A 6,966-nucleotide genomic window follows, 5' to 3' on the forward strand; every position below is an offset into this window, starting at 1 on the left:
CTGAGACCAAGCAGAGACGCAAGCAAGAACCCAGGCTTCCCCAGAAAGAGAGGGAGGAGGAAGAAGGAAGGGAGAGGGAGAGAGAGAGCCAGAGAGCCAGAGAGAGACACAGAGAGAGACACACACACACAGAGAGACAGAGAGACAGAGATACAGAGAGACACAGAGAGAGAGAGAGTCAAGCCACTGACGAGGGACCTCCTAGGTCCTGCTTGGCACTGTCACCCTGATCCTGGAATGAACTGGCACGCAGGAGCTCTGGGCCCCACTGAATGTTCCTCCTGAGCCGTGATAGCTCTGAATGGTAAGTCCTGGTCAAAGCTGAAGCAAGTCTCTGAGAAGCTAGCAGCATGTGTCACAATTCTGTGCACAGCTGGTCCTCCTGAACCCTGGGCATGAGGACAGCTACCAACAACAAATGGACGCATGCAGGTCTACTGGCCCGGGGCCACTCAGATGTTAGCCTAGCTGGCGTCTTCCAGTGCCCTCTTCTCTTTCATGGAGAGAAGTCAACCTGTAGGGAGACCCCGGCATGGAAACAACTATCCGTACAAGTCAAGGTGGGTTTGAAGTGGCAAGGGAATGTAAGGCACTATTGGATATTGGCCTCCTAGCTTCCATATGCACGTAACCAACCATCTTCCTCAGTGGACAACGGGCATAAGTCCGCAGGACGGGGCTCTGAAGTATGTCTCCTTTGCTGTGTGTTTGCACAGTTCCTGGGTTTAACAAGCTGCAGCACACGGGAATGTCGGCGTACTTATTATATGCAGCTAAACAAGGAGGCCGGCAGGATCAACGGTAGGGCAGCAAACTCCAGGCCATAAACAACTGAGAGGAAGAGAGCTATGGTGGACATGCTTGCACATGCTGGCTGTTAACATTAGCAGTTGGACTGTGGCACGCTTTGCTAGCTCTCTGAGCTTTACCCAGGGAAGGGGCTCCTCCCACGGGCCTGAGGTTTTGTTTCTTGACCTGATCATGCCATGTTAGCCAATGCACATTCACTGGGGACCTCGCTCCCTGCTCTGCTCCTCAGTACCTGATGCACGGTGCCTGGCCGACGCACTTTACAGCATCTGCCATGAACTATCTGCAGCATCGTGGCGAAGGTCGCAAAGCTACTCTTGGAGCATCGTGGGAGAGGCACAAAGCTATGATGCAGGGTGAGCCAACTGAGCTTCGTGGAGAAACTAACCAGGTTTTGATGTGCGTGTATGAGGCTACATAGAATTGGAGCTGGGACAAGGTCCCTCAAGTTCCTGGTGACCGTGAGGACAAATGTCACCTCCAACCCTGGTGTTCCACCCACTGTCCCAGGGTAGCCATTATATAATGAAGAGAATGTCAGAGGGCGTGGGGGTCTGGGATCTTCCTGCTATGGCTTTGCGTGTCCATCCATGTAGGCCGGGTTGCCTCGTGGGCAGTTTCCTGTTCCGAACTCTCCTTCCTGGAGACACCTCAGGTTTCTGACTTTCTTCATGTTCACTGAACTATACTTCATCTTGGGTTTGAGTTCCTCCTGCAGCTGCCTGTAGTTAAGGACAGTGAGGGCCCAGCCTGTCGAAACAGCCAATCAAGGTGCTGCAGGGGTCAGGAGCCAGGACTGAGGAAAAAGAGAGTCAGACCAGAAGACCCATAGCTGTTTAGGAATGTGGCACTTCAAAGAGAGACATGGAGCCTTGAGGATCCCCCCCCTTCTTCTTTCCTCTTTCTTGCTTCTCTGGTGCTGTGGGGGATAGAGCCTTGAGACTATTATCCACTCCCTAGGGCCCTCTGGCACCTGGCCTCCTTATTCTCTGCACCCTGGAGCCTGACCGGCTGATCCTAACTACCCTCTAATAAGTCTTTCTTTGACTAGCTTTGACCTTGTGACCTTCCTGCTTCAGCCTCCTGAGTGGCTGGCATTAGGAATAGTAAGTACTCCTATGCCCAGAACAAAGCCCAAGAACAGAATATAGGCCACAGCGGTCCCGTAGTAAAGTCAGTGACAGCACACAGACACACGCACAACTTCAAAACCCACAGGAGCCCAGCACAGAGAGGAGGAAGTGTCCGCAACATCTAACCCTTGATCAAGAAGCCATGCGCGGTCAGTACCTGACAGAAAATCAGGTATAGCAACCACATTGGGGCAGGCCTCATGCTCAGGAGCAGTTATCCAACACAAAACAGACACCATGGTGTGTGTGTGTGTGTGTGTGTGTGTGTGTGTGCGCGCTGTTGTTACAGTTTGGTGTCCTTTATCTTCTTATCCTTAATTTTGGTTTGGTTTTGTTTGTTTTGTTTTTTGAGAGCCAGAGAATGAACTTGGCATTGGGTGGGGAGGAGGTGGGGAGGACTTGGAAGGACTTGAATTTGGGGGGATGTGATAAAAGTATAATGTATGAAGAAATTTTAAGAATAATTTTAAAATGCAATTGGAAAAAGTCCTGCCTGTAGACAAAAGGTTGGGAGTGAGGGACACGCCCCACGCTGGAGCCCCACCCTGTGGGTGACTGTCCCAGCCCTGACTGTACTCGTGGAGATACATCTCAGTGTGGCCAAACCAAACCACAGAGTCCCCATTTGGAAGCTCTCGTTTCCTAACCATCCTGGCCCAACATCAAATAGCAAATGCTGCCCCACAAGTGGCCCGCTATTGACTGTAGGGACAAGCCAAACTCACGGGGACTTCCCCTAGGGAAGAAAGCCACCAACAGGAAAAAAGGAAAACAAAGTTCTCAGCCCAAGTTTCCTCCACGGAGGGACAGGGACTGGACAGGGACAACACCCTGGGCAGGGCTGCAGCCTGGATGCTTCCTTCCTGGGCTGGCCCTCTCTGTAGGAGTTAATGATCTCCAGCTGTGCCAGCTTCGCCTTGGCCTTGTTAACCCCTTGGTTTCCTTGGCCAGAAAATACTGGGCCACTCAGTTCTGAGCAGGACTCACCCACCATCTAATCAGTGGGGTGCATTAACGGAGTTCTCCTGGGAGCCTGAGCAGCAGGTTCACCACAATCTCTCCTGAACACTAAGGTGTATGAAGTTTCTCCCTCTGAGGCCATGCAGCCAGCAAATGAAGGTGGGATTTAAATTTGGCTCTAGGCTCTTTTGGGCATCTTATCACTTGTTTGGGTAAAGTTAGATTTTTCAATGGGCAGGTTACAAAGATCTTTGTAACCTTGCACGTTGCACTTACTGTAAACGTGAAAAGCAGAATTCTGGGTTGAAAACAGGAAGAATCTAGCTAAAGGGGACTAATTGACTTTGGACCTACCCCAATGTCTTTGAAATTCAGCCACCTTATCTTCAATATACTGCAAGAAAATGTACCTGCCTCTCATCCTGGAGATGGATCTCAGTAGTGAGTGCTTGCCCTAGGATTGATGAGCCAAGTTCCATCCTCAAAATAGACAGAGGGAAGGAAGGAAGGAGGGAAGGAAGGAAGGAAGGAGGGAGGGTAGGAAGGAAGGAGGGTAGGAAGGAAGGAAGGAAGGAAGGAAGAAGGGAGGGAGGAAGGGGAGGAAGGAGGGAGGGAGAGAGGGAAGGAAGGAAGGAAGGAGGGAGGGTAGGAAGGAAGGAAGGAAGGAAGGAGGGAGGGTAGGAAGGAAGGAAGGAAGGAGGGAGGGAGAGAGGGAAGGAAGGAAGGGAGGAGGGAGGGTAGGAAGGAAGGAGGGAGGGAGAGAGGGAGGGAGAGAGGGGAGGAAGGAAGGAGGGAGGGAGGGAGAGAGGGGAGGAAGGAAGGAGGGAGGGAGGAAGGAAGGAGGGAGGGAGAAAGGGAAGGAAGGAAGGAAGGAAGTCTCTTGAATTTATTTGAAAGCTAAATAGATTCCCTTGGGGAAAGCACTGTGATCTGTTGAGTCCCCTCAAGGACAATCATGTTCCTTAACCCCTGGTGGATTCAAGTGCAGTGTTTGAGTGACATTGGAAGTTTCCTTTGTAAGAAGCAGGCTCTAAGAACTTCTGAAAACTGGAGGGGTTTTTTTTTTTTTTAATTTCGAAGATGGTTTATCATGACTAAATCCTTTATGCTACTTGAAGGAAACCAGGTCAGAAAGACTGCATTTGGTATGGCTCCAAGTCTGGCCTTGGCTGGGTCATGACTTCCTGGGAGGAGGTGTGAGCATGTCCTGGGTGTTCCTATCTGGGTTTGTTGGGGGAGGGGCATTCTATTCTGGTGGGAAGGCTCCTTCATGGTCCTTTTCTGTTCCGGAGGTTCTGGGAGGAGCCAAGTAGGCCATTGTCAGAGGTCCCAGACCCATAGGATCCTTTGGGCATCAGACCTTATTCCATAGACTTCTTTCTGAGTGCTCCTGGTGAGCAAAAATCTTTCTCAGTAGCTGTCTGAGTGCCAGACTGTGAACAAGGAGAAATAAAAGACACTGGGAGATGGCCCACAAGCCACACTAGACCCCCAGGCCAGATGCGGACACAGGAGTCACCCACATCTAGTGATATGGATCCAAGTAGGAAAAGAGGACATGAGTGTCCTACTGCTCCCTGTGACTAACTGCCACTAGCTTATGGTTTCCAACCCAAAAACCCACATATGTCATTGTCTTATGATTCTGGTCTGAAGACCAGAGTGGCTCTCACTAACCAGGTGACATCTTCCTTCTTCTGGACTGTACACGCTAGCATCCGGAGGCCATTCTCATCCTGCATCTGCTGCCCCATCTCTATCTTCAGCACCAACATGGCCGGGCAAGCCCTCTTTCACTGTCCTCCTTCTAGCTCTGCCTCTGCTTCTCCTACTCCATTTCAGAACTGTTATGAAGACAGCAGGTCCCTCTAGATCTGCTTGTTTTTAATTGTTAACCCTTAACTTCCCACTGCTGCAGGACCAAACATTTATAGGCTCCAAGTTTAAGACATGGACATCTTATCCTACAGAAGCCTAACCGGGCTGACATTTTTACCTTAGATCTCTGAGATGTCTAAACTTCCATGTACTTCAGACTCTTGGCAGGCAATGCTCCCAGCCATTGAAATTGAGCCTCTGTTAGATCCTGATTTATTACTTATGGCTAGCTACCCCCTCACTCCTTCCTGACGCTCACCATCAGACACTACACGTCGAAGAATGTGCTTTCTGAAGTCATCGGGTTGGCTATCTTGAATATATTTTAGGTACCTCATTAGGAGGTCTGCGATCAGAGGCTCAGTGAGAAGTCCTACTGTGCTCATAAATAGATCTAATGTCAGCATGCTCCTATTATGTGCTGTCAGGCTCTAAGGCCTTCCATGCAACCTCTCCTTCAGTCTCCTACAGTAACACGAGATAGGATGAATCTCCACCTCTACACTGGCAGTGGGAACTCAGGGTTTAAGTAACCCGCACTGGTTGCTTATCTGTTGTTGCCTTTCTTTTCTCAAAGTTTAAACTCTTTAAAAAAATACTCTAGTGACTGACTCCAGTACTAGCAAATTGTAGGCCCTCGATGAGCACATGCTGACTCACAGGGCGAGTCAAATCATAGGTGTGTGTGTGTGTGTGTGTGTGTGTGTGTGTGTGTGTGTGTGTGCGCGTGCGTGTGCACGTGTGTGCACACATTAGCTCTAATTCTTGTCAGAATCCTCAAAGGAGGTGTTATCTGGACCCCTCAGGAAACAGACAAGGAGGTTAAAGAAGGAGCTAAAGCCCCAGTGACCACAGCTGCATGAGGCCCCGGTGCTTCCCACTCTCACCATAGCAGGGGCCCCCAGGTTGCAGGCCTCATGTCCTCAGAAAGGGCTGGCTGTCTTTTCATCTCACAGAACAGTCATAAAAGGTCCTTTGGTTTGAAATTCTATAGTTGACAGATGTTTCCATTGTGAAGAATCTAACTGTACTAAATCAGGCATGTGTGGTGCGCAGCTCTCGGGGAAGATGTTTGTATTTCTCCAGAGGTGGAGCCAGCCTTGGGCATAGCCAAGGGAGGAGGCCTGGATCCTTACGCTCAGGGAGGCATAAACACAGCAATTAAAGCTTAAGCTACCCAGTAGCCCTCTTTAATTACATTCTTCTTTAAACAGGGCCAACAGGGCCACAGGCAGGAAGTGGTCCATCAGGGCTCAGCCTGGAGACAGCAACATCAGAGGGGACACACACACACACACACACACACACACACACACACACACACAGGGCCATTTCCCTTCATTGTATGTGTGTTTCAGTCTGTACCTTTCCTCTCCTCCCTCTGGCTTCTCTGCATCAGACAGATAACCTGGGCCACTGTGATGATCAATATTATCAACTTGACAGGATCTCGAGTCACCTAGCAGGTAAACTCTGCACATGCCTCTGATGGATTATCTAAATCGGGTAAACTGAAGTGGGATGGCTTATCCGAATGTGGGTCTCATCAACCCCAGACTAAGTGAAAGAGAATGTGAGCTGAGCACATGCGTCCTGCTCTCTCTGCTTCCTGACTGAAGATGGATGTGATCAGCCGCCTCGTGGTCCTGCCACCATACCTAAACCGTGAGCCAAAGGAAGCTCTCTTTTCATTTGGTTGCATTTGTAATGTCTTTTGTGACAATAATGAAAAATAAATAAATGATAGAGTCACGCAGTACCTCAATTTGTTTCACTTCTTTGGAACTGAAACAGCACCTAATGGCAGCGCCCTACCCACCCCTACCCCGCCCCAGGCTTGAGATCTGCTAGAGAGCACTGCCTCCCTCAGAACAGACACTGAGAACAAGCACTTTGCCTGTTCTTGATGATACACCATCCATCTCCATTTTCATCCCTTCTCTGCCCCACATCTTCTCTATCTCCATCCTGATGTCTGCTATCCTCTGTCCTGCCTTCACTCCTCAATCTCCACTTCTGTCCCTAGCTTCTTGATTCTCACTCCACAGCCTCTCCACTTCCACCTCGCCCCCTCCATCCCCATTTCACCCTCTCCATCCTCCATCTCACCCCTCCCTCCTCCATCTCATCCCTCCTTCCTCCATCTCACACCTCCCTCCTCCACCTCACCCCCTCCCTCCTCCAC

This window comes from Mastomys coucha, unplaced genomic scaffold (genome assembly GCF_008632895.1).
Source record: "Mastomys coucha isolate ucsf_1 unplaced genomic scaffold, UCSF_Mcou_1 pScaffold3, whole genome shotgun sequence".
NCBI classification, from domain to species: Eukaryota; Metazoa; Chordata; class Mammalia; order Rodentia; family Muridae; genus Mastomys; species Mastomys coucha.